We start from the raw sequence: 27,355 nt of genomic DNA on the forward strand, positions 1-27,355 counted from the left end.
GAGCACCATCATTTCCGTCATAACCTTGGTGAATATTCTCGGGGCCGTGGAGAGACCAAACGGCAACGTCTGAAATTGGTAATGACAATCCCGTACCGCAATTCTGAGGTACGCCTGATGAGGTGGATAAATGGGGACATGAAGGTATGCATCCTTTATGTCCAGAGTCACCATAAAATCTCCCCCTTTCAGGCTTGCAATGACCGTTCTTAGCGATTTCATCTTGAACTTGAACCTTTTCAGGTATATGTTCAGGGATTTTAAATTCAATATGGGTCTGACCGAACCGTCCAGTTTCGGGACTACAACATGGTCGAATAATAACCCCCTCCTTGTTGAAGGAGGGGAACCTTGACCACCACCTGTTGAAGATACAATTTGTGAATTGCAGTTAACACTGTTTCCCTCTCGTGGGGGGAAGCTGGCAGGGCCGCCGGTGAGGGGGCATCTCCTCAAAGTCCAGCTTGTATCCCTGAGACACAATATCTATTGCCCAGGGATCTAACAGGGAGTGAACCCAGTTGTGGCTGAACTTACGAAGGCGTGCCCCCACCAGGCCTAGCTCCGCCCGTGGAGCCCCAGTGACATGCGGTGGATTTTGTAGAGGCCGGGGAGGACTTCTATTCCTGGGAACTAGCTGTGTTGTGCAGCTTCTTTCCTCTGCCCCCGCCTCTGGCAAGAATGGACGCACCTCGGACTTTCTTGTTTCTTTGTTCGAAAGGCTGCATTTGATAATGTCGTGCTTTCCTAGGCTGTGCAGGAATATAAGGCAAAATATCAGAATTACCAGCTATAGCTGTGGAGACCAGGTCCGAGAACCCTTCTCCACAGAATCCTCAGCCTTCCATATGCCTCTTAAGTCGGCATCATCTGTCCATTGCATATTCTACAGGACACGTCAAGCAGAAATCGACATAGCTTTGACTCTAGGACCCAGTAGACTCATGTCTCTTTGGGCATGTTTTATATATATATATATATATATATCTCTTAAGACAGCATCTTTAATATATATATATATATATATATATATATATATATACATACTAGGGTCTCAATCTCTGCTGATAAGGTACCTGTCCACGCTGCCACAGCGCTATAAACCCATGCCGACACAATCGCCAGTCTGAGTAGTGTACCAGAATGTGCACGCTATCTGCAGGATCCCTGAGGCTAGCTGTTACGTCAGGACTACCTTTTGGGCAAACGTGACACCCTAGGGGAAGATTCCCATCGTATCCTGGCCCTAGTAGGGAAAGGATACTCCCTGAGAATTCTTTGTGGGAAGCTGCAGCTTCTTGTCTGGAGATTCCCGCTCTTTTTCTTCATGAGAGGAGGGAAATTTACCTCCGCTTTCTTCCCCTTAAACATGTGTACCCTTGTGTCAGGGACAGATGAGTCATCAGTGATATGCAAATCATCTTTTATTACAATAATCATATATTGAATACTTTTCTGCCATTTTGGCTGTAACTTTGCATTATCGTAGTCGACACTGGAGTCAGACTCCGTGTCGATATCAGTGTCTATTGTTTTGGATAGTGATCATTGAGAGACTCTGAAGGTCTCTGCGACATAGGGACAGACATGGGTAGATTCCCTGTCTGTTCTCTAAACTTTTGTGCAATAAATTCACCTTAGCACTTAATTACACATATCCAAACAGGTGTCGGCGTTGTCGACGGAGACACCCTCTCACACACATATTTGCTCCATCTCCTCCTTAGGGGAGCCTTTTATCTCAGACATGTCGACACACACATACCGACACACCACACACTCAGGGAATGCTCATCTGAAGATAATTCCCCCACAAGGCCCTTTGGAGAGACAGAGAGAGAGTATGCCAGCACACACCCCTGCGCTATAAACCCAGGAATAACACAGTAACTTAATGTTAACCCAGTAGCTGCTGTTTATAATGATTTTTGCGCATAATTATGAGCCCCCCCTCTCTTTTTACCCTCTTCTACCGTGTAACTGCAGGGGAGAGGCTGGGGAGCTTCCTCTCAGCAGTGCTGTGGAGAAAAAACATGGCGCTGGTGAGTGCTGAGGAAGAAGCCCCGCCGCCTCGCTTTCATGTACAATTTTTGGCGGGGGCTCATACATATATACAGTGCCCAACTGTATATATTCAAACTTTTGCCAAAGAGGTCTCTAATTGCTGCCCAGGGCGCCCTCCCTGCGCCCTGCACCCTTACAGTGACCGGAGTATGTGGGTGTAGTGTGGGAGCAATGGCGGACAGCTGTAGTGCTGTGCGCTACCTCAGTGAAGACTGGAGTCTTCTGCCGCCGATTTCGAAGTCTACTTACTTCTTTCACCCGGCTTCTGTCTTCCGGCTCTGCGAGGGGGATGGCGGCGCGGCTCCGGGATCGGACGACGAGGGTGAGATCCTGTGTACGATCCCTCTGGAGCTAATGGTGTCCAGTAGCCTAAGAAGCAGGACCTATCTTCAGAGAGTAGGGCTGCTTCTCTCCCCTCAGTCCCACGATGCAGGGAGCCTGTTGCCAGCAGATCTCCCTGAAAATAAAAAACCTAACAAAATACTTTCTTATAGCAAGCTCAGGAGAGCTCACTAAACAGCACCCAGCTCGTCCGGGCACAGATTCAAACTAACTGAGGTCTGGAGGAGGGACATAGAGGGAGGAGCCAGAGCACACCAGTATCCAAATTCTTTCTTAAAGTGCCCTGTCTCCTGCGGAGCCCGTCTATTCCCCATGGTCCTTACGGAGTCCCCAGCATCCACTAGGATGTTAGAGAAATGACAGGAGCTGACTGGATGGTGTGTTATCACCTTCTACTTATCACTGCTTTATCACTACTCCAGGCTTAATACATCTGCCCGAATAGGAGAAGTCACAGCCAGATCCTGTGTACAAGAGCCCACTGAGTTTATTATGATGCGTCAGGTTGTAAAATCCAGTGCATACAATAAGTATATAACAAGCAACACTTTTGCAACTGCAACATACAGTAAACAAACAAATGGCAACAGTGTTATTATTCAAAGTGTCAATTGAGCAAATAGGATCCTTTTTTTTTTTTTTTTTTTTTTGCAAGTATTCAGTTACTATCAGAATAGTAATCCTTTCAAAACACTTTCTGGATATATTCAGTAGAGTTCATACATCATGGGCTAAATAGAAGAGCCTGTGAGTAGCCGGAGGTGTGGGACTTTGGGGCTAATTCAGACTGGATCGCTTCAGCTTCAGCGATCGCAGTCTGAATCTTTTTATGGAGTGTGCATGCGCAGCGGCTTCTCTGCGCATGAGCACCACGGAAGCCCAATGAGATGCTATGAGCATCGCTGTGCTGCGATCGCCTCTACCTGATTGACAGGCAGAGTTGGTTGCGGGGCGGGAGGGGGCAAGCCAACAGTGTTAGAATGCTGTGAGCGGGTTGTGGTCCAGACAATGGAGGTGTGTCCAGACCATTGGGTGGGCGGGCCGCGGTGGCTGCGTGGCATCACAGACTGCCACTGCGACCCGGGATGCAGCGGGTAGCTCCCTGCCAGAGCGCAAGAGCTGCACTGGCAGGGAGCTACTCGTCAGGTACAAAAGCATTGCCGCCTTGTGATGCTTTTGTACCTGTGCAGGGGGCGAGGGAGGGCAGGGACTGACATGCGAGGCAGACTAGCCCTGTGCTGGGCGTCCCCCCGCATGTCAGAGTAACTGATCGTAGATGTGCTAAATTTAGCACATCTACAATCAACTCTGAATTACCCCCTTTGTACAAGTCTGCCTGTTTTTTTTTTTTTTTTAAATGCAACAATCATTTACAAGGCAAAACCAATCAGGAAACTCGCAGCCTACTACAATTAGCCCCCTTATGTTCATATCTAAGAATAGGTCTCCTAGGTATTATACTCACAAGACTTTTTCTTAACTTTTAGCATTTCAAGCAGGAATAGATCTCCCCCATGGTTTCTATTCCTCTTCTTTAATCCTATTACACTTTAGTTCTCAGTAGAGCTGTTTTTCACGCTGTTTTTGGATCCCAAAATGAGGTAAAACGTCATCTTCCCAGTCAGGGCTGCCATCAGAAACTGTGGGGCCTGGGACTGACAAAATAGGCAGCCCACCCATCACTGAAAAAAATAAAAATAATTTTATATATATATATATATATATATATATATATATATATATTATCCAGCAAAAACGAGGCGGCACTAAAGATCAGGTGTAATAAATTCACTGCATCGCATATCTATGTTTTCTATGGTTTGGGGATACGCTCCCCTTCAGTGCCGCCTCGTTTTTGCTGAATGTATTGGGGTTGCCGTACCCGAGTGGAGGCCACCGGAGCAAGTTAGCCCGTGGAAACTACCAGAGTGCCGGAGTTGTGGTGAGAATATATAAAATAAATGTATATTTTAAATAAATAAATAAAATTCCAATGCACATGCGAAGCACAGCCATATTATGCCATATTATTAGAATCCATCAGCCCCCCCCCCCCCCCCGTCACTCAGTACACATGGCACTGTGTGCTGAGTGCGGGGAGAGATGTGTGCTGAGCAGTATGTGCTAGATTGCTCAGCACACATCTCCCCGTGTGTACGGTCCTTAAGAAAACGGTAAGCACATATACAGTATGTGTGTTTGTGTGTGTGTGTATATATACATAGTTACATAGTTTGTGAGTTTTAAAAAAGAGATCCGTCCATCGAGTTCAACCTATTTGTGTTTTCTTACTCTGTGATATTATCAGGATTAATTTTATCTGTTGATAAAGTCAGCCGTTGTGTTGTATTCCCTCATTTTATTATAACTATGGTACGTAATCTATCCACCATAATCCTGTATATCCTTATCCATTAGGAATTTATCTAGGCCATTCTTAAAAGTATAGACCGAGTCTGCCATTACTACTTTCTCAGGCAGGGAATTTCAAACTCGTACTGTCCTCACTGTGAAAAAACCCTTCCGCCTCTGTGTGCGGCATCTCCTCTCCTCTAACCTAAGTGGGTGTCCATGTGTTTTCTGTGCTGGTCTTAACAAAAACAGATCCCCAAAAGCTCTGTGTATTGTTCCCTTAAATATTTATAGATGTTGATCATGTCCCCTCTCAATCTCCTCTTTTCTAGTGTGAACATGTCAAGCCTTGCAAGTCTTTCCTGGTATTCCAGCGTCTCTTTCCCCCTAATTAGTTTGGTTGCCCGCCTCTGAACCTTTTCTAGTACCAGGATATCCCTTTTGTTGTAAGGTGCCCAAAATTGTGTGCAGTACTCCAGTTGGGGCCTCACTAAGGCGTTATATAATGGGAGTATAACACTCTCATCCCTTGCATCAATACCCCTCTTTATACATGCTTGTACTTTGTTTGCCTTTTTTGCCGCTATCCTGCACTGGGTTCTGCTGCTAAGTTGGTTATCTATATGAACACCTAAATCTTTTTCCAGTACAGAGTCCCCTAAAATCACCCCATTAAGTATATAGGTGTAATTTTTGTTCTTGCTACCCAGGTGCATTACCTCACACTTGTTTGTATTAAACATCATTCTCCATTTTGCTGCCCATGATTCCAGTTTAAATAGGTCATTCTGGAGAGACTCAGCGTCACCCTCCAAATTTATAACCTTACATAGTTTGGTATCATCTGCAAAAATTGACACCATGCTCTCTAGACCTTCCGCTAGATCGTTAATGAAAATGTTGAACATTAGCGGTCCGAGAACAGACCCTTGTGGCACCCCACTTAGAACTTTAGTCCAATCTGAAAAAGTTCCATTTACCACAACTCGCTGCTCCCTTTTGTCTAACCAGTTATTAACCCAAGTGCATATTGTGCTCCCTAGCCCTAGTTCATGAAACTTATAAATAAGTGTGGCACTGTGTCAAAAGCTTTAGCAAAGTCTAAAAAGATTACATCCACCGCCTTTACCTGATCAAGGTTCGCACTGTTTCATAAAAGCCTAGTAAGTTTGTTTGACATGATCTATCCTTCACGAATCTGTGTTGGTTCCTAATAATTATCTTATTGGCTTTGATGATCTTCTGTACACTATCCCTCAGAATGCTTTCTAGGACTTTCCCCACTATAGATGCAAGACTAACTGGTCTATAATTGCCTGGTTCAGCTTTACTTCCCTTTTTGAAGATTGGCACTACTTCCGCTATACGCCAGTCTTTGGGAACGATGCCTGAAGTAAGTGAGTCATTGAAGATTATAAATAGAGGTCTTGCTAATTCGGAGTGTAGCTCCATGAGAACCCTTTGATGAATACCGTCTGGACCAAGTGACTTATTAATTTATTTTTTTTTCAATCGGTCATGGACTTCCTCCTTACTTAAATAAACTCTAAGTAGTGGGACATTATCCTTAATGGAGTTGGGTGTTAGTTCGTGTAACTGGTCCTCAATTGTAAATACAGATGAGAAAAATTTATTTAGTGTATCTGCTATGTCGTTATCATTTTTTAATAAGACTCCCAGTTTGTCCTTTACGGGGCCTATACTCTCCTTCTTTAATCTTTTGCTGTTGATATAGTTAAAGAATCTTTTAGGGTTTGATTTCCTTTCCTTTGCTACTAGCTTTTCAGTTTCTACTTTAGCCATTCTTATTTCTTTTTTGCATATCTTGTTGCAAATCTTATAGTACTCGAATGACTCCTCCTTTCCGTCTGATTTGTATTTTTTGAATGCTCGCCTTTTTCTGCCCATTGATTCTTTAATATTTTTATTAAGCCACATTGGTTTGGAGTTATTAGTCCTTTGTTTGCTGCCCATGGGAATTAATTTACGAGTAATCTTATCGAGCAGTGATTTTAATGCCTCCCATTTTTCCGTAGTGTTCTTTCCTTGAAACAAATTTTCCCATTCAACAACAGGTCTAAGATTGCATTGTATCTAGTTGGTTCCTTGATTAGTTGAATTAAATAGTTATCATTTAGTGTGTTTAAAAACATATTACCCCTAGCAGTATCGCATGAATCGTTTGTCCAATCTATCTCCCGATAGTTAAAATCTCCCATCACTATTACGTCGCCTGCTCCTGACGCTTTTTCAATTTGCTTCAGCAACACTTCGTCATCAGATATATTAATGCCAGGTGGCTTGTAGCATAGCCCCACTACTATCTTTTTCTTTACCTTTCCCCCGCATGTAATTTCAACCCATAACGTCTCAACAGTGTTTACAGTTTCATCATGAATATCTTCCCGTACAACAGGGTTTAAAAACAGCTTAATGTAAAGACAAACCTCTCCACCCCATTTGTTTGAACTGTCTCTCCTGAACAGCGTGTAACCCTCCATATTAACTGACCAGTCATGAGATTCGTCCCATCAGGTTACAGTAATGCCTATAATATTATACTAATTACTTGCAGCAAGGATTTCTAATTCCCCTTTTACCTGTTAGGCTTCTAGCGTTTACATACATACAATTGAGATAAGTATTTCTCCTTGTGCTAGGGATAACATTTTCTGTATGCAGTAACGGTAATCCATAGACGTCATTAGTCAGTGATTTGGCAATATCCTTGGCAATACCCTTTTTAGTACCCATAGTAATGTCTGTAGAGTCTGCACTTTCCCTCCCCCCTTCTCCACCTACATTTGGTTCACTACCACCATCTTTACTTTTCTCACTGCATGACCAGTAGTTTCTACCTAAACCCTCCCCCAGGCACCTAGTTTAAAAACTCCTCCAACCTTCTAACCATCCTTCACCCCCCCCCCCCCCCCAGCCCAGCTGCCCCCTCCTCATTCAGGTGCAATGCATCCCGACAAAAAAGATGGCGCCTGACTGAGAAGTCCGCCCAGTGTTCCAGGAACACAAACCCCTCTTTCCTACACCAGTCTCTAAGCCACACATTTACCTCCCTAATCTCCCTCTGCCTTCCTGGGCTAGCACGTGGCATGGGTAATATTTCAGAGAATATTACCTTAGATGTCCTTGCCTTAAGTTTCTTGCCTAAGTCCCTATAATCTTTCTTAAGGACATCTCACCGACCACTAACTTTGTTGTTGGTGCCAACATGCACCAAGACTGCAGGGTAATTCCCAGCCCCTCCCCAACAATCTATCTACCCGGTCCGTGATGTGCCGTACCCAAGCACCCAGGAGACAACAGACTGTCAGGCGATCATGGTCCTGGTAGCAGATTTCCCTATCTGTCTTCCTGATGATAGAGTCCTCTACCACCACAATCTGTCTCGGTACCTCACTATCTTTTATCCCAACTGCGCCAGAGGAACCGCTCCTCTGGTTGCTGGAGAGAACAGACTCCTCCTGCAGCGTCATTTCCTCACTACCATCCTTCGAATCTACGTCCAATCGGGTGAACTTGTTGGGGTTTGGTAGTTCAGAGATGTCATGCCTCCCCCTCTTTTACTTCCTCCTCACTGTGAACCAGCTGGCTACCTGGTCATCCTCATCTACCGGTGACCCCTCCCACAACTCCTCCACCATTCTATCTAAGCCTTGCTCGAGACTGTGAATATCCCTCAGACGTGTGACGGTTTGCTCTAGATCAGTTACCTGGGCTTCCAGAGCAACCGTTCGCACACACCTCGTATCTCCAGGTGCGCATACATTTTGCCCGACATGCACTGAGTGAGATCCTCAATCACGGCCCCTCCCATTTTTTTAATTAAACTCTAACGCCCTGTTACCTTTAACTAGACAATATTACACAATACAGTACTACAGCCTAGCTGTGAAGCACTACAGTACAATAACAATTACAGACAGTAATTGGTAATTCAAATCAAGGATAGAGGGAGAGAGAAAAGAATAAAAACACTTGTGTACTATCCATTACACAATAAATACAAAACAGTATTATAAAGTTAGTAATCTGATACTTATCTGTGGAGGCCCGCTCCTGCGGCACCCCTGCTGTCCTGCTCAGTCAGCACCTCCGTCTCCTGCTGTGTCTCCTCAGGCTGATAAACTGCTACCTGTCTCTGCTCCTGTCACCGCCTCTCACAGGTCACCCCCTGTGCAGCAGCAGAAGCGCTCACTCCCACTGACTGCTCTGTGTTTCACTTCCTCTCTCACAGGGTGAGCTCACTCTCTGCACCCTCATAGGCACACTCCCTAACACACTGAGTGGCAGCTCACACTCCCGCTGCCCGCTCCGATCTCTCACTTGTAACCCCCCTCACTTGTAACCCCCCTCTCACACACGGACCCAGACCCGGGGCGGCAGATCAGTCTCCCACAACCCACTGCGCTCCCGTACAGGCACACTACTTTACACACGGGGCGGCATTTCACACTCCTGCTGCCCGCTCCGAACCATCACTCTACTACCCCTCTCACACCCCTCTCACACCGGAGTCACAGACACGGAGCACAGTCTCCCGCTACTCCTGCACCCCCACTTCCGTTTCCGGCAACAGTGTGTGTGTGTGTGTGTGTGTGTGTGTGTGTGTGTGTGTGTATGGGTGTGTGTGTGTATATATCACCAAAAGAGGATGAATGGAGGCACTCGAGAGGTGGTTTTAGCAGATGAAATAACTGGTCATGTTGTCAACTTTTTGGGGGTTGCACCCCTTTCTCAAGACCAGTGGTGCCAAGAGAGGGGGGAGGGATACAAACCAGGCCCAGGTCTGATGGAGGCACCCAGTAAGGGTCCAGTATGGGCCCTGGCCACCTCCCCCTTACCTGGCAGCAGCAGCTGCAGGTCTTCTCCTCAGCCCAGTACATGCTGCTGTGTACTGGGTTGCAGTTTGGCCATAGAGGTGCTTAAAATACTATTTTTTTTCCAGTATTTTTTTCTAAGGTTACATGACCACACCTCCTGTGATTAGGCCACACCCCTTGAAAAGTACCTGGGCCCAGCCCGGCTCTCGACTGCCCTGCTAAAGACACACCTGAACAAACAAACATAGAAACACCCTCTCAAATACCTACAAACTGAGTTCACGCTCTTTGCCGCGTCAATCATACCCACCGCCGTTCACCGGAAGTCATCGCACTTCCAGGTCACATCACATGCTGGTTACCAAGGCAACTCAGTGGTATGCGTTCCATGGAAGGCGGAAGGAACCATCCAGATGACACACGCATTGCCGGGGGAGGGAGCAGGTAAACAGAGCATGAATCAACATATTGCAAAGTACACCAAAATTGGAAACATATAGAAAACCACAAATACATACATATGGTAAATAGAATAAGATCAAATAGGGAAACTATGATTAGTGCACAGATCATTGCATCACAATATCATAATACTAGACATTAGATCATATAGCTTTAATAAAACATACAGATCAGGATTATCACCATTAAAGACAAAAAAGCACAGAATTATACTCAAAGTAAAACTCACATGCTGCCATTCCAATTAATTTTGTCGTTCAGGCCCTTTGGCTACATCGTATATAAATTTTTTCCTGATTGTTTGTTTGGTTGTTATCGTTCACGCAATTCAAGCCATGCATCAGTAATGATATCATTATGTCAAGCCCCTTTTCATCCCCTTAGGGATTTATTCAAATTCTAATCTAGTATTTCCCACCTGAAGAATACCTTTGTTAAATTTCAGCTTCCTAACATAGCGGGAAGTCAGAGAATTAGTGATGAGTCAGTGAATGAGTGAGTGAGGGCCTTCACATTTTTGTAGTTATTAAATGCTACACACTGAAAGTGCAATCCAAATTTTGATCCGATTGTCCATTTGTGCGTAATCAGTCACACAACACAAGCCACGCATCGGTAATGATGTATTATATCAACCCTATTTTCATCCCCATATAGGAGGTTTATTAACATTCTAATTACGTATATATATTTATATATATATATATATCTATCTTGTGGCAGTATCAAGGTGATGTATAGATCCACCACTTATGTTAGCCAGGTTAGCCGGCCTTATAGATCAAAGTACGGTATATGGAATGAAAATAAAGTATGCATAGTGATCAATGTCAGGATTCCGGCATCGGCATTCCAAGTAGTGTCGGGATTCTGGAACTGGTATTTCAACTGCCAAGATCCCAACCACCGGCATCTTGACTTCTCTATGCCCTTGAGCATTGGCTTTAGATGATGTTGAAAGACTAATATTGTCATCTTGACTGGTTGCAGCAGCTGCAGCAATAGTATTTGGGTGCTGCTCCTGCTCTTCTCTAAACTGATTATTATCCATTTTTTAACTGGCAGCTCAGCTCACACAGGATCTCATTCAGCTTCAAATGCAGCTCTGCTAATGTAGCCGAACTGCAACTGCTGAAAATCACACAGCAAGAGCTGCTCAGCATGAAAAAAGTCTACCCAGCATAGAACAAGCTGCCCACCCATGCGTTCACGATTCTGCAAATGCAACCGCACAATTGCAAATGCATCTCAAAAATTGAGTACCATCAGCCATACCAGTTGACCCATGCATATGCAAGCCAGCCACAGCATTAGTTGCAGCTGCGCCATGTCCCTGATTGCAGCGTCCACAGATGACATCAGTAACTTGCCTTTAAATGCCATGTGTATGCCTACACCACGAATAGTCACTACCTGTCCATGAACCTGCGTACGCATCCTCGAAAGATGCGATTGCAGAGGAATTGCAAATTGTGGGTCGTGCATGTGCAATGCGTTTGCAGCAAATGCAGAATTGGACATTTATTAATCGATCTGCAGTTTTGCAAATTTACAACTCAAGCTGAATAAGGCCCATTGTGTGGCGTCAGACTGCTTTTCCGCATGCGCACTGCGGTACACCATACTAGGGTGCAGTGCACAGAACCGTACAAACAAATTATGCAACAATATATTTTTAGATTTTTGTTATTTAACTAGCAGCTCAGTTCACACTGTGTAGATTCAGACCACTTTTATGGACACACAAGCCAGTATTTACTAAAATTCCGAGTTTGGCCGATTTGTGTGTTTTTTTCTAAGTCCCAATCCGGGAATTCACTAAGCACCAATCTCGGCAGTGTCTGGTCTATTCGTAATGGTTTCAATGACAACGTTCCGAAATACGAATGAATAGACTATCGGTCAAACGCGGCTGTTATTTCATAGAATACGGGAATTCACTATTCATTCGTATTTGGGTGTTAGTCTCTGAGTGCTCCAATGCGGTCGTATTTTTTTGCGATTCGTTAAAAAAAGCGGCAAAAAAATAGACCTGCTTTTTTCAGTCGTGTTTACATGTGTTACAAATAAAAAATCACTCACACCTGAATTAGGATGCCTATAAAAGGATGTTAGGCCCATTTCAATACGCCTACACTCAAGAAATGGCAGCAGGACTGTGGGCCAGTGATCTTTTGTGTGCTGTGGGATTCCTCAGACTCAGACATCAGCCTATAAGTAATCAGGGCCAAGAAACTGAACATGGTCAGCAGGTTGTACAGGTTCCGCAGAGGCTGCGCAGGCCTCGTTTTTTTAGGGGGCGTTTAAACTTGAACGCATTGTCCGATGATAAGGTCATACAGATGTTCCGTCTAAATCGTAACAACATTTTCCGTCTGTATGACCTTGTCAAACTGGGCCTAGACCCTGAGACAGCACGCTCTCGCCCTATCTCAGGCCTGCACAAACTCCTGGCTGTGTTGCACTTTCTGGCTACTGGCAGCTTTCAGGCTGTGTCTGGGGATATCATAGGAATTTCACAGCCCTCATTTTCCAGAATCTTAATCCAGGTGATGTATACCTAACGACCTCTTCTGTTTTGTGTTTGTTTTAATTTCTCGGTGGCCAGTTCTGTCCTAAAATCTCATGTTTATTGTTCTTTAAAATGTACACACAGGTGTTGGCTGTTTTGCAGCCCCACATCGAGGCCTCAATCTGCTTCCCTACCCAGGAGTCTCAGTGGCATGCCGTCAGGGTAGATTTCTATGAGCTGGCTGGCATGCCCAATGTGCTTGGAGCCATAGATTGCACACACATTCAGCTGAGACCACCTAGGGGCAGGCAGCACATATATACAAACCGCCATTTCGAACACTCCACAAATGTGCAGGTGGTTTGTGATGCAAATCTCAGAATAATGAGTGTTGTTGCTGGTTACCCTGGGGGCAGCCATGACTCCTTCATCCTTAGTCAGTCATCCCTCTTTGACAAGTTTGAGGACGGACAAATGCCAGATGGATGGCTGCTGGGTATGTAATTTGATATGCGTAGGCCTGCGTATACTTTGTCCAAATACAGGTGCAGATGTATTAACCTAGGCATAAGGAAGTGTGAAACCAGTGATCTGTGCAAGGTGATAAAGGCACCAGCCAATCACCTCCAATATGTAAATTAACATTTAGGAACAGATTGTGTGCTGCCTTTATTACCTTGCACATATCACTTGTTTTTCACTTCCTTATGCCTTCTTCAGGTTAATACATCTGCCCCACAGTGTGTTACTTGTGTGTTGCTGTATCTTAACATGAATAACGTTACTATATCTGTCTTTTAGGTGATGGAGGTTATGGCTGTTTCTCTTGGCTTCTAACTCCATTGTCCCGACCTGATACCCCTGCTGAACACAATTACAATCATGCACATAAGTCCACGCGGAATGTGATAGAAAGATGTTTTGGTGTGCTGAAATCTAGGTTTCAGTGTCTGGATAAGTCTGGTGGCCTTTTGTTGTATAGTCCCTCAAAGGTGACTCAAATTGTTTTTTGCTGCTGCTTTCTTCATAACATGTGTTTGCAACAACATCTGCCACATGTTGAGGAGGAGGAGGAGGAGGAGGAGGAGGAAGAAAGCAGCCAGCAAGCAGAGGAATTAGAGACATCTGGTGATACTTGGAGTACTGATGTAGGGAGGCAGGTTAGGCAACAGATCATCAATCGCTATTTCTAAGGTAAGCTTGGTTTGCTTATTTAATTTTTTGTGTAATCATAAATAGATGTTTTGTTTTTTTTCTCCAAAACCATTACTCAGAATGTGTCTTTCTCCTTGACACATACAAACATACCCTCGCTACATGAAAAACAAATGTCGCATGTGTATTGTGTGTATTTTAAATCTCAAAACAACAGATTATGAGTGGCATGCATTAAGTCTGGATAAGTGATCGTAAACTTGCAGTGCTAATTTCTTACAAGCCCACATCATCCATTTAGTATTTCACTTTATCATTGTGTGTAACGTCCTAATGCACAGGTTCACAAACTTGGCCCTCAGGACCACACACAGTGCATGTTTTTCACGAAACCCAGTAGAAGCACAGGTGTATGAATTACTCACAGACATATGTTAAAAGGTTCACAGGTGGAGCTAATTATGTCACTTGTGATTCTGTGAGGAGACCTGCAAAACATGCACTGTGTGGGTTCCTGAGGGCCGAGTTTGCGAACCTGTGTTCCCAAAAAACACTCCTCAACATATAATATGTTAGCCTTGAGGAATACATGTGTCCCTATGTGTGATGCACCATCATATTTAAGACTCACAAACTTACTGTAATCAGGAATATTTTATTTCCTAATGTTTGATGCTGTAAACTTGATGATGTGTAAGTAAATACACAGTTTGCTACACATATACATTATTATACACAGTTTGTGCTTTTTGTTGTAAAATTACATATTTGTTTGTTTCTGCATCACGTGTCAAAACATTCTTAATAATTTTAAACACACACAAACATGTCCCAACAATACTGACATTCATTTGGACAATGTTTTTCAAACAAAACAAAGGCAACATATTACAAGCTTTTTACGCAACTCAATTGTGTTCTTCTTGTAATGTTGTATAGATAAGATAGCTAAGATATGTATCACTAACATTGTATTTTGGATTGTCTGCAGGCAAAGAGAATGATTGGAATCTAGAAAGAGTAATGATTAGTAAAAAATCAAGTGGTCAGTTTACTTCCTGCTAAAGACATTCTGCTTGGCTGGCAATTATTGTATCTGCAGGCAAAGAGAATGATTGGAATCTAGAAAGAGTAATGATTAGAAAAAAATCAAGGGGTCAGTTTACTTACTGCTAACATGTATGTGTGGCTCCATCAACATTTCCCACCTCCAATACCAAATAAAAATGGTTTTGAATAAATGTGCGTCCTAAATTTTTAATAATTTTTGGGCCACTTATAATTAATGATGTTGAAAAAAGGGTCAAGGTACCTAAGTGTTATATTATTTTAGCAACAAAAACACTTGCTAACTTTTTTGAGTTACTTATCACAAATGTCTAACTTGTTTTTTTTCCACATTTTTTTTGGTGGCTGCTTGTCCTGCCCTTTGCCTTTAGCACTGTCATGTTGTCGTGCTCTGGTGGAGCGTCTTGGTGGTGATGAGACTGGCGTAACATTTGGAGTAGTCGTACCAGAACTGCTGCTTGTTTGCGGTTGGTGCATGCATCTGAGTGTTTCATTCAGGTTAGTGAGGGTGGCATTGAGTTCACGTGTAGCAGCATTTTGATTGTCTACTATTCGGAATAAAGTTTCATTAATCTTTTGATTGTTTTGAAAATGCTCATATAACTTTGCTGCTATCTCTGCTGTTCTTCCATTATGCACTGTAAGTTGCCCATGACCTGCGTAATGTCTGTACGCATGAGTTCCATGGTATTGTCTATTCTGGTTGTTTGCTCATTTTGTTTACTCAGATTTCTTGATATTCTTCTGAGGTGAGATGGTAGGCTTGCAAACATTTGTGTCTGCTTACGTAGGCAATCTTCATTAGTGGCCTGCTGTCTAGCCCAAATGGTCCAAAACACCTGATCAGGGCCTTGTGTTCCTGGTGTTGTTGGGCTGTGTTGTGGTGGTGGTGGTGGTGGTGGTGTGCTTTGCTGTGGTGGTGTACTCACAGGTGCTGGGGGGCTCATTACTTGCATTAATGGCTGCATATCTAAGATGTTTGTCTCCTCCATGTCACTGTGTTGCTGTTGTTGCGGAGGGATGCTGTTCCCAGGACTAGAAGCTGAAATGTTAATTAAATCTCCGTTAGCTATCCATATGTTTGAGAAATGTAAACAAATCACTACACATGGGGGGCAATTTACTAAGATGGGAGTTCTATTTAAGATGGGATGTTGCCCATAGCAAACAATCAGCTTCTACTTTTCATTTATCTAGCACCTTCTAGAAGATAATACCTGGAATCTGATTGGTTGCTATGGGCAACATCCCATCTTCAATAGAATGCCCATCTTAGTAAATTTACCATATGGAACACATGTGATTCACTGTTGCTTTCAACTATTCTGGCTAGCAACATCATCACTCATAGCTTAAATACATACATATGCCTGTTTGTGGCAAATGTGTCTGGTTACTTAATTGTGAAAGCAAACACTTTAGTTTTTTTGTAGCTCACACATACTCCACCATAAAAACACATTGGAATACATAATGTCTTACCTTATAGCTTTGTTCAAACAAACATAGTAATGTTTTTATATGTATTTTGCAGTGTTACCTCAAACACACATGTGAAATGTTGAAATAAAACTTTGCTTTTTCAAAAAAACAAACATGCTTTTTTGTTGCAGCATCTTACACACAATGTCATACTGTATGGCTCAAGTGGACATACATATCTTTACTGGATGTGGACAAGGACATTTAGATTGTATTACATTTCAGCTTTTACTTACTGCGGTAAGTATTTACTTTTTTGATGTGTTTTGACTTAATGCGGTTATGAAATATTTAGATTATGTACTGAATTTTTACACATTTTTTTCAGTTTGATACTCACAATCAAGATGAGGGGAGTGTGGATGACGCCTTGGAGGTGTGTCCAAAATTTGGAGTGGGGGGACAGAACATACGGACGATAATCTTCGTGGCGGGGTAGCCTGCTGTGTTTGGGCCGGGACATACGACCTTGCTTTCTTTTCGGCCACAGGTTTTTTGTGGTGATGTCTTTCAGAAGTGCCACTTCTGCTGCTCCATACTTCTTTTGATGGACCTTTTAATGAAAGTGCAATTTGGTTATGGCCATTCCTTTACAAGCATACCCTATACTACAATGGACACTTTACCTGCTTCCGCAGAGTCATCATCATCAGATGTGATAGGAGTTACTGGCCGACGAGGAGTGCTGCTTTTTCAGACACTGTATAAAATGAATTATAATAAAAAATCATGCTATCGTGTATACATCCACCCATTATGCTTATAAACATTTATTCTTTTAGAAATGCTTGGTTTTTATTTTATAAAAAAATAAGGACCAGAAAAAATAAAATAAAAACAACAATGACCAAAACACATACGCACTATGGCAACATCAACACAGGAAAACATGTACAGGACACTGACATAGGCCACAAGTTCAAGGAAAGGTTTTTAAAAATTCAAAAAAAACACAACTTCATTTTGTATTGGTAGGAAAAATATTACAGATGCAATATCTAATTTGCTCTGTGATGTGGCACTCCAAAGACACATTACCACTATATGAGCAAAAACAAAATGCAGCAATTTGTTAAAAAAAAACACTGCAGTGTGGTGTCACGGTACAAATACAAGCAAAAAACAAAAATTGTAAAAAAATATTAAAAAATAAAAACATAACATTATCTAAAGATGACATTACACGTGTAAGTGGTTCCCAAACCACTTTCCAGTACTCCAGCCTCTAACATCACAACCACTTTTTTTAAACAAAACCACATGGATCACTTAAATATAAAACATAGTCACAATTTTAAATACAAAAAAAACAACAGGAAAACATTATTGCAGGACAATTCAGAGACACACCAAGTCCAAACTACACATGCAAAAAAACTGTCTGAAAAACACGACATACAATAAAGTAAGATGTTATTACATTGACTTTTATATAAAACATTAACCAAAACAATGTATTTGCTGACACACACTTGAAGATGGGAGTAATATGCAACGTCACATGACACACATTAAAACAAAAAACAAATAATAATAAAAAAAAACAAAACAAATACACATGCTCACCATTCTTCCAGGGCCTATCTGAATCCCGGACATGGGTTGCAGAGACAACTTCTGGAGGGATTACACTCCGCATGGTCTCCTCATACTCCAGATAACTTGCAATATAGGGCAGCCCACCACCGGTTTTCCGAGCCGACTTGGCCACCTTGGCCATTTTGGACTTGACACGTCGCTTTATGTCATAGTACCGTTTGCGGCACGTGTCCTCAGTCCGCTTGACCACCCCCTCACTATTGACAGCAGCAACTACTTTCGCCCACAACACCGTCTTCCTCCGTGTTGGCACCTTGGCGGACTCCGGGCCAAATAGCTGCCTCTGATACTTCATCAGCTTACGCACCAATGCCACATTTTCAGCAAAACTAAACTTAACATTCCGCCCAGTCTTAGTAGTGGTGCGTGGCTGCAGAGCACTCTGACTGTCACTATCACTTGAGGCTGCTGCAGCAACCTCACCCACCTCCTCCACCTCACTAACCTCACTAACACTCACCTCCTCCACCTGACCAACCTCCTCCCCCTCACTCACACCCTCCACCTCTGAGTCACACATAATTGTGTGTGTAAACAGTTAACACAGGGAAAAAAAAAGACAAACAACACACTCCTCCACTACCACTACACAACTCTCACACACACACACACACACACACACACACACACACACACACACACACACTGACAAGGGACTATAAAGAAAAAGAACTTGGACTAAAAATGAGACAAAACCACAAAATACAAGACAACAAGAATGACAAGACGACTTTCAAACACAATACCACACTCAGAAATCGCTACCACCACTCCTCTTCAAACCACAAATTCACCTACCTCCACAGCACAACCTCCCTCCTCCTCACCACTAACTAAACCCACGAGGTGCGGACGGTTTGGGGCGTATTTATATGGTTGCGCACAGACACTCCTACCATCTGAAACACAACCAATCACGAACGGGGATAAAAATCGAAACTGAAAGTGAAAATGCGGCCGCGACGAAAAAAAAACCCTGCCGCGTTTAACTTAGGAAAAAAACAGCAAATACATCAAAAACACGTACGCAAACGACAATGACAGCCGTAAATGTACCAAAAAAAGCGACTGGCATCGACATCGGAAAACACGAAAACAATAAAGTCGACTGCTTCGTAACTTTGCGTATATGGATTCAAAAAGTTGCATGAAAATGCACCCGATACAAAATGAGTTTAAACACTACACAAACCAACTCAAACACGAATATTAGTGAATATTGGCCACAGTGGGGTACAGCGTACTGGGGTGCAGAGAACAGTAAAAACAAATAATGCAACATATTTTTTTTCTTTCTTTTTTTTTAAATGGCAGCTCAGATCACACTGTGTGGAGATATACCACTTTTCTGCATGCAAACTACGGTACTATAGTGTACAACAATTTGTATTTTTTAAACTGGCAGCCTGGCTCACACTGTGTGGAGTTAGACTGCTTTTACGCATGTGAACTGGAGTACTACAGCATACTTTTTTTACTGTTTTAAGTGTGTAAGTAAATGGTCGAGACACATTATTATGACCACCTCCTAAATTTGACGTTGGCAACAGGTAGCTCATGAAGTATGTCACTTGTCGTGCGCTGGCATGGTGGGTATAAAGTGTGTGATAGGCCATCTGCACACATATCAATAGTTGCTGTTACTGGTAAAAGGGGCATTTTATCCAAGTTGCAAAAAGGGATGATTATCGGTTTTGGAACAAGGGTGGCAGTAATTCTGAAACAGCGCAGTTTGTGAACTGTTCGCATGCTGCTGTGGTGAAGGTGTATCATGACTGGACAAATGGCATCATTGCAAATAATGGATGTGGAAACTGCGGAGCACCACATGCCATTGATGTGAGAGGTGAACGTCGGCTACGAAGGTGCGTGAGAGCCGACAGACACGCTACATTGGAGCAGCTTACCATGAAAATGAACCTGGGGGCTACCAGACATGTATCTAAAATGACAGTTCAGCCCGTCTAGCTGCTGTCCGTGCTGCACATGGCGGTTACTCTGGCTATTAGTTGGTTGTCATAATAATGTGATTCGACCGTGTATATGCAACTAGCAGTATTTATTGGAAGTTTCAAATATACCCATTTTAATTAGCTTATACTTTTAAATTGAAATACAAACATACATAATGTGTGTGTTTGTTTGTTTGTTTGTTTGTTTGTTTGTTTGTTTGTTAGGGAGCACAGCACTACTTCTGTAGGTCCGTACACACTAGGCAATTTATAAGTGATATCGTTGTTTTACCCTTCTGAGCAATATAGTTTACAATATCGCCCAGTGTGTATGCTGCTGACGAGTCGACGCCCAGGTCTGTAACCCCCTCTGTTGTCTATACATGCAGCTCAATCCGACGATATCGTCAGATGCTGCATGTTTGGGCTGGCCGCAGCATGACGTCACTGTGCGATATCGCTCAGTGTGTACTGTATGCACACTGTCACAGGCCAGCCTGGGAAGGGGAACACTAGTCAATATGGCTCCTGGAGTGAATCGCCGAGTGTGTTCGGGCCTTATAAAATATTAATGTAAACGTTTGTAAATTAACATTGTTCTTGTAGTTTGTTTAAAAGTTTGGACAAGTTGGCTCCAGAATATAACTTAAAAGAATGTATTTTGCACAAGAATGCCAAATTGCATTTTTACAAATATTTTTTTTAAAATAAAGGGTGTACATTTAATGATTTGGAAATTTTGTGCAAAACCACTCACTACTGTGATTATGTAGTTCTAAAAGTGTGTGCAATGGAGATGTAGAGAATGGGACCTCGTCTCCTCAGTGCCAGGATGGAACTTGGCCCAAGAGGCAGTGCTGTAACTAGACATTTTAGCGCTGTGTGCAAAAAACAGCATTGGCGCCCCCCCCAATATACAAAGAAGAGCCAGTGCGCACCACAGCCGCACGCCAAAAATATAGGGGCATGGCTACATAGGGAAGGGGCGTGACCACAGAGCTCCCTTTTACACATTAGGCAGGTAGAGCTTCCATTCTTCCGTTTACAAATTACGGCAGGCATAGCTCCCTTTTATACATTACGGCAGGCAGAGCTCACTTTTATACATTATGGCAGGCAGAGCTCACTTTTACACAGCACAGCAGGTAGAGTTCCCCATTTTACACATTACGGCAGGCAGATTCCCCCATTTTTACACATTAGACAGGCAGAGTTTTCTATTTTACACATTGTGGCAGGCAGTCCCCCTTATCTACACATTATGGCATGCAGTCCCCTTTTTTTACACATTATGGCAGGCAGTCCCCCTTTTTCACACATTATGGCAGGCAGTCCCCCTTTTTCACACATTATGGCAGGCAGTCCCCATTTCTTACACATTATGGCAGGCAGTCCCCATTTCTTACACATTATGGCAGGCATCCCCCTTTTTTAACACATGCAGTCCCACTTTTTTACACAATATGGCAGGCAGTCCCCCTTTTTCACACAATATGGCAGACACTCCCCCCTTTTCACACATTATGGCAGGCAGTCCCCATTTCTTACACATTATGGCAGGCATCCCCCCTTTTTAACACATGCAGTCCCACTTTTTTACACAATATGGCAGGCAGTCCCCCTTTTTCACACAATATGGCAGACACTCCCCCTTTTTCACACAATATGGCAGACACTCCCCCTTTTTTTACACATTAGGCAAGCAGTGTCCCCTATTTTACACATTATGGCAGGCAGTCCCCATTTCTTACACATTATGGCAGTCCCCCTTTTTTTTTACACATGCAGTCCCCCTTTTTCACACAATATGGTAGGCACTCCCCCTTTTTACACATTAGGCAGGCAGCGTCCCCTATTTTACACATTAGGCAGGTGTTTGTGCAATGTTAATCTAACCTAGTGGTGCCATATGAGTTATATAGATGTAGCTGCTTGTGATGGGGGTGTGGCTTCCTGTTCAACTTCCCTTGTTCAACATGACTACTTGGAACTAGCATGCAGTGTTTGTCTTCATTTAATACATCTGAAACATGGTGTCAGAAGTTCCTGAGCCCACAAATTATGCTGATTATTGGCAGAGCAGCAGCTCAAGCTTATGAGAAGACCTGCAGTGACAAGAAAAGGATAAGGATTGCATAGATATCAAGGGGATTGAATCACCATTGTGTTAAACTTGTCTGCCTTCTATGGAGTGGGAGTGCACCAACATGGCAACTAGAAACAATGGTGGTCATTCCGAGTTGTTCGCTCGGTAATTTTCTTCGCATCGCAGCGATTTTCCGCTTATTGCGCATGCGCAATGTTCGCACTGCGACTGCGCCAAGTAAATTTGCTATGGAGATTGGTATTTTACTCACGGCATTACGAGGTTTTTCTTCGTTCTGGTGATCGTAATGTGATTGACAGGAAGTGGGTGTTTCTGGGCGGAAACTGGGCGTTTTATGGGAGTGTGTGAAAAAACGCTACAGTTTCTGGGAAAAATGCGGGAGTGGCTGGAGAAACGGAGGAGTGTCTGGGCGAACGCTGGGTGTGTTTGTGACGTCAAACCAGGAACGACAAGCACTGAACTGATCACACTGGCAGAGTAAGTCTCGAGCTACTCAGAAACTGCACAGAGAAGTTTTTTCGCAACATTGCGAATCTTTCGTTCGCAATTTTGATAAGCTAAGAATCACTCCCAGTAGGCGGCGGCTTTGCGTGTGCAAAGCTGCTAAAAGCAGCTTGCCAGCGAACAACTCGGAATGAGGGCCAATATTTCTCCACCTGATGGGATGCAGATGAGTGGCAATTTGTGCATCAACTGGGAGAACTTTAGAACTGAGTTTGAAGATTTTTCTTTAGCTACAGGCCTGAATGATAAATCAGCTGAGGTGCAAGCAGCCACACTGAGGAGAGTGATGGGCAGTGAATGTCGTCATGTTTATAAGCACAGCCTGAGTCTTTCTGCGCAGCAACAAACAGATGTAAAAGCAATCCTGGATGCATTGAAGGCATACTTTAAGCCTGCAAAAAACGTCATTTATGAAAGGTATATTTTTGGCTGCAGTAAACAAGAGGAAGGTGAATCCATTGATAAATTTGTTACCCGGCTGAGAGAAAAGGCAGCAACCTGTGAGTATGGCACATTGAAAGATGAACTTACACAAGATAAATTAGTATTGGGCATAAATTGTGAAAACACACGCTGCCGTCTCCTAAGAGAGCGGAATTTAGATCTGTCAGCAGCTATTGAAATGTGTCGCACAGCAGAGCTCACTGACCAGAGAATCAGAGCAATAGATAGACAGATTGATAATGTCAATGTTACAGACAGACAACAGCACAGCAGGGGTGGTTTGCTGGATAGCCCAAAGTGTACAAATCAGCAGCAGAACTCACCAGCAGCCAAATATATGGCCTGTAAATACTGTGGTAATAGGCACAGGCTAGGGAAAGAGCAGTGCCCAGCATTTGGGAAAACCTGTAGATCATGTGGTATTACCAATCACTTTGCTAAAATGTGCTTATCAAACAAGAGCTGGAATAAAGCAGGGAAAGTACACATAGTAAATGAAACACCTGGAGCTGATACCAATAGCGCTGAGGTGATTTATTCAACAGAATGTATTGGTACTATAAAATCAGAAGGCCAAAAGTGGTTTGCACATCTGACTTTGAATAATAAGAGGCAACCATGTCAATTAGACTCAGGGGCAACATGTGATGTTATGAGTCTGGAAGATAAGATGAAATTGGCTCCTAGAGTTCCATTACTGCCAAGTGACACTAAACTGAAGCTGTATTCTGGAGAGCTGATGAAATCATTGGGACGGTTTAGAACAGAATGCGTTGTTAGTGGACATACCCACATGCTTACTTTTGAAATTGTAGAGGCCCACCAGAAACCATTATTGTCAGGTTCCACATGTGAGCGTTTGGGGTTGATGCAATTTACTATTCCTTTTGAGCTACATAAGATGGAACATGAGTTGTCTGGACCATTGAGGAAAGAGCAAATAATAGAGGCCTATGATGATGTGTTCAAGTGACCAGTGAAGTCTGTTCCTGGGGAAGTACATTTTGAACTTGATCCAAGTGTTCCGCCATTCCAGATGGGCATATTGCACCTGTGACTGAATCAACTGACTGGATTAGTAATATATGGTCATTGTGGCAAAGCCTGACAAGTTAAGAATCTGTATTGATCCTAAATTTTTAAATCAAGCACTGCGAAGATCTCATTATATTATGCCGACATTGGAGGTTGTTTTATATAAGCTGCCCAAAGCAAAAGTCTTTACACTGGTTGATGCACGTGATGCATTTCTGCAATGTAAGCTGGATGAAAAAAGCAGCTATATGACAACCTTTTGGACCCCTTGGGGTAGGAAAAGATGGCTTCAACTTCCTTTTGAAGTTTCCGTAGCACCTGAGGTTTACCAGCGAAAACAACACGAATTGCTGATTGGACTTAGCGGCATTGAGCTGATAGCAGATGATATTCTTGTGGTTGGCTGTGGCGAGACAGTAAAGGAAGCGGAGGCTGATCATGACCGCAAGTTGCTAGCACTATTGGATCATTGCAGACAAGTGAAATTAAGACTTAGTGTGAAGAAACTGCAATTTAAGTTGAAAGAGGTTCATTTTCATGGTCATATCCTGTCCTCTGAAGGTTTGAAAGTTGACCCTGAAAAAGTTAGAGCTGACTTGGAAATGCCAAAGCCCACTGATGTACAGTTCGTGCAACGTTTGATTGGGTTTGTGACATATTGGCCAAATTTATGCCTCGCCTCTCAGAGGTATGTGAACCCCTGCTCAGGCTTCTGGACAGAGATTCAATATGGCACTGGCTTCCAAAGCATGATAAGGCTGTGGAGGAAATAAAGCATTTGGTCACAGTTACACCTGTGCTGAAGTATTATGATGTTACCAAGCCAGTCACTGTACAAAGTGATTCGAGTAAAACCGGACTGGGATGTTGCTTGATGCAAGAAGGAAAACCAGTTGCATTTGCTTCAAGAGCATTGACTCCAACTGAGCAGAATTATGCACAAATTGAAAAGGAGTGCTTGAGCATTGTCTTTGCTTGTTCCCGTTTTCATTATTTTCTATACGGCCGGGACGTGATCACAGTGGAGACTGATCATAAACCGCTAATTGCCATCTTTAAAAAGCCTCTTCTGTGTGCACCTAAAAGACTTCAGAGTATGATGTTAACATTACAGCATTACAATCTCTGTGTCACCTACAAGCCAGGCCCTGAGATGTATATCAGTGACACTCTTAGTAGAGCAATAGCTATGGATGGGGGTTCTGGAGCAGCTCAGAGTTATCACACAGTGTGCACCATGCATCCAGTAATGACTGACTTTGCAAAGATTAACCAGGCAGATTATCTGAATGTCACTGATCAGCGACTGCAGCAGGTTCAGAAGCACACCATGACTGATGAGAGCCTGCAGATTTTGAAGTCTATTGTATTGGCTGGATGGCCGGACTCAAAAGAAGAGACACCAATGATAGTGAGGACTATTGGTCATTTAGAGATGAGATCAGCGTACAGAATGGCATTTTGTACAAGGGGCCAAGAGTCATCATACCAAAATCTTTGAGATCCGAGATGCTGGCACGCATATATTCCAGCCATCTTGGAGGTGATGCATGCTACAGACAAGCAAGAGATACATTGTACTGGCCTAACATGCAAAGTGAGATTAAGAACTATGTTGGTAACTGCTCGGCGTGCAATGAATATGCTCATGCACAACAGAAAGAACCTATGATGTCACATGAGATACCAGTGCGTCCGTGGCAGATTGTCAGCATGGATTTATTTACTTATGCAGGCAAAGACTTTCTGTTAATAGTGGACCATTATTCTGATTTTTGGGAAATTGAGCTTCTCCCAGACTTATCATCTGAGACTACAATAAAGCACTGCAAGGCACAATTTTCACGTTATGGCCAGCCTGAAAGAGTGATCTCGGACAATGGACCGCAGTTTGCATGTGAACAATATAGATGATTTGCCTCTGAATGGGAGTTTGAGCATGTTACTTCATCCCCACGTTATCCAAAATCGAATGGTAAAGCTGAGTCTGCCGTTAAGATAGTAAAGAATTTGTGCAAAAAAGCTAGCAGTGATAATACAGACCAATGGAAGGCCATATTACATTGGAGAAATACACCCACCGAGGGCATGGGGACTAGTCCTGCACAGCGTCTGATGTCAAGGAGACTTAAGACATCTTTACCAGTAGCCAGCACTTTACTCTATCCGAGTGTAGTCCAAGGTGTGCCTAAATTGCTACAGCAGAGGAAGCAGATTTCTAAGCTGGGGTATGATAAATCTTCTAAGGAGTTGCCTGAACTTGCTACTGGTGAGCCAATTCGCATGAAGCCCCTTCCTGGAGATCGCACAGGCCATTGGAGACTTGGTACCTGTGTGCGCAAGGTTGAACCACGCTCATATCTTGTGGATGTGGAAGGTAATTTGTACAGACGCAATCGTGTGGATTTGCGAGTAGCTGAAGGGACAATACTACATGAGAATGTTGGGCATTCCATTCCTGGCCTGATTATGGAGCCGGCTGCGGCAATGGTGAATCAGGAATTTGAAAGGCCACAGATTGTTATACCTGAATATGGAGAAAATGAGAACATGGAACATGCAGACATTCCGGATGGCAGTCCATCATTATCACCCGCTAGAGTTATACAGACTCCTGCCCAACGAAATTCATCTCCGACTCAATGTCCTGTTTTTACTCGTAGTGGCCGTCATTCACGGCCACCTGACAGATTTGATATATAGTTTCAAAATAAACAAAGTAATGGAGGACATTGTTAGCATTGTTAGTTATGTTATACCTGCAGCATACAAAAAAAAAAGGGAGATGTTTGTGCAATGTTAATCTAAACTAGTGGTGCCATGTGAGTTATATAGATGTTGCTGCTTGTGATGGGGGTGTGGCTTCCTGTTCAACTTCCCTTGTTCAACATGACTACTTGGAACTAGCATGCAGTGTTTGTCTTCAGTTAATACATCTGAAACAGCAGGCAGCATCCCCTATTTTACACATTATGGCAGGCAGTCCCCTTTTCTTATACATTATGGCAGGCAGCCCCCCTTTTATGGGAGGGGGAGAGAGAGAGAGAGAGATACTCACCTTCATCTGTGACCTGCAATCCGGCATCCACGGCAGTGGCGCTCCAGACTGAGTCCCCTGCAGAGACGGCAATGGCAGGCAGTCGCCGCCAGCAGCGGGAGAAAGGCACTACTGGCAGGACTCGGAGGAGACCTATGATCGGAGGAGAACTATGCAGTGAGGAAGGGGGTGAATGCAGCGCTTACAGAGCGTGAGACAGGCGGGCTCCAGCGGCCGGCGGGAGACAGGCGGCAGCAGCGCTGGAGTACTGTGAGTGAGTACTGACAGTGGCTGTGGCCGTGCGCGGGGGGTGGTGGTGGTGCTGTCGATGGTGCGCCTTCAGTGCATGTGCGCTGTGGGCAAGGCACCATCGGCACACACCTAGTTACGGCCCTGCCAAGA

This window comes from Pseudophryne corroboree, chromosome 5 (assembly GCF_028390025.1).
Source record: "Pseudophryne corroboree isolate aPseCor3 chromosome 5, aPseCor3.hap2, whole genome shotgun sequence".
In the NCBI taxonomy this organism is placed as follows: Eukaryota; Metazoa; Chordata; class Amphibia; order Anura; family Myobatrachidae; genus Pseudophryne; species Pseudophryne corroboree.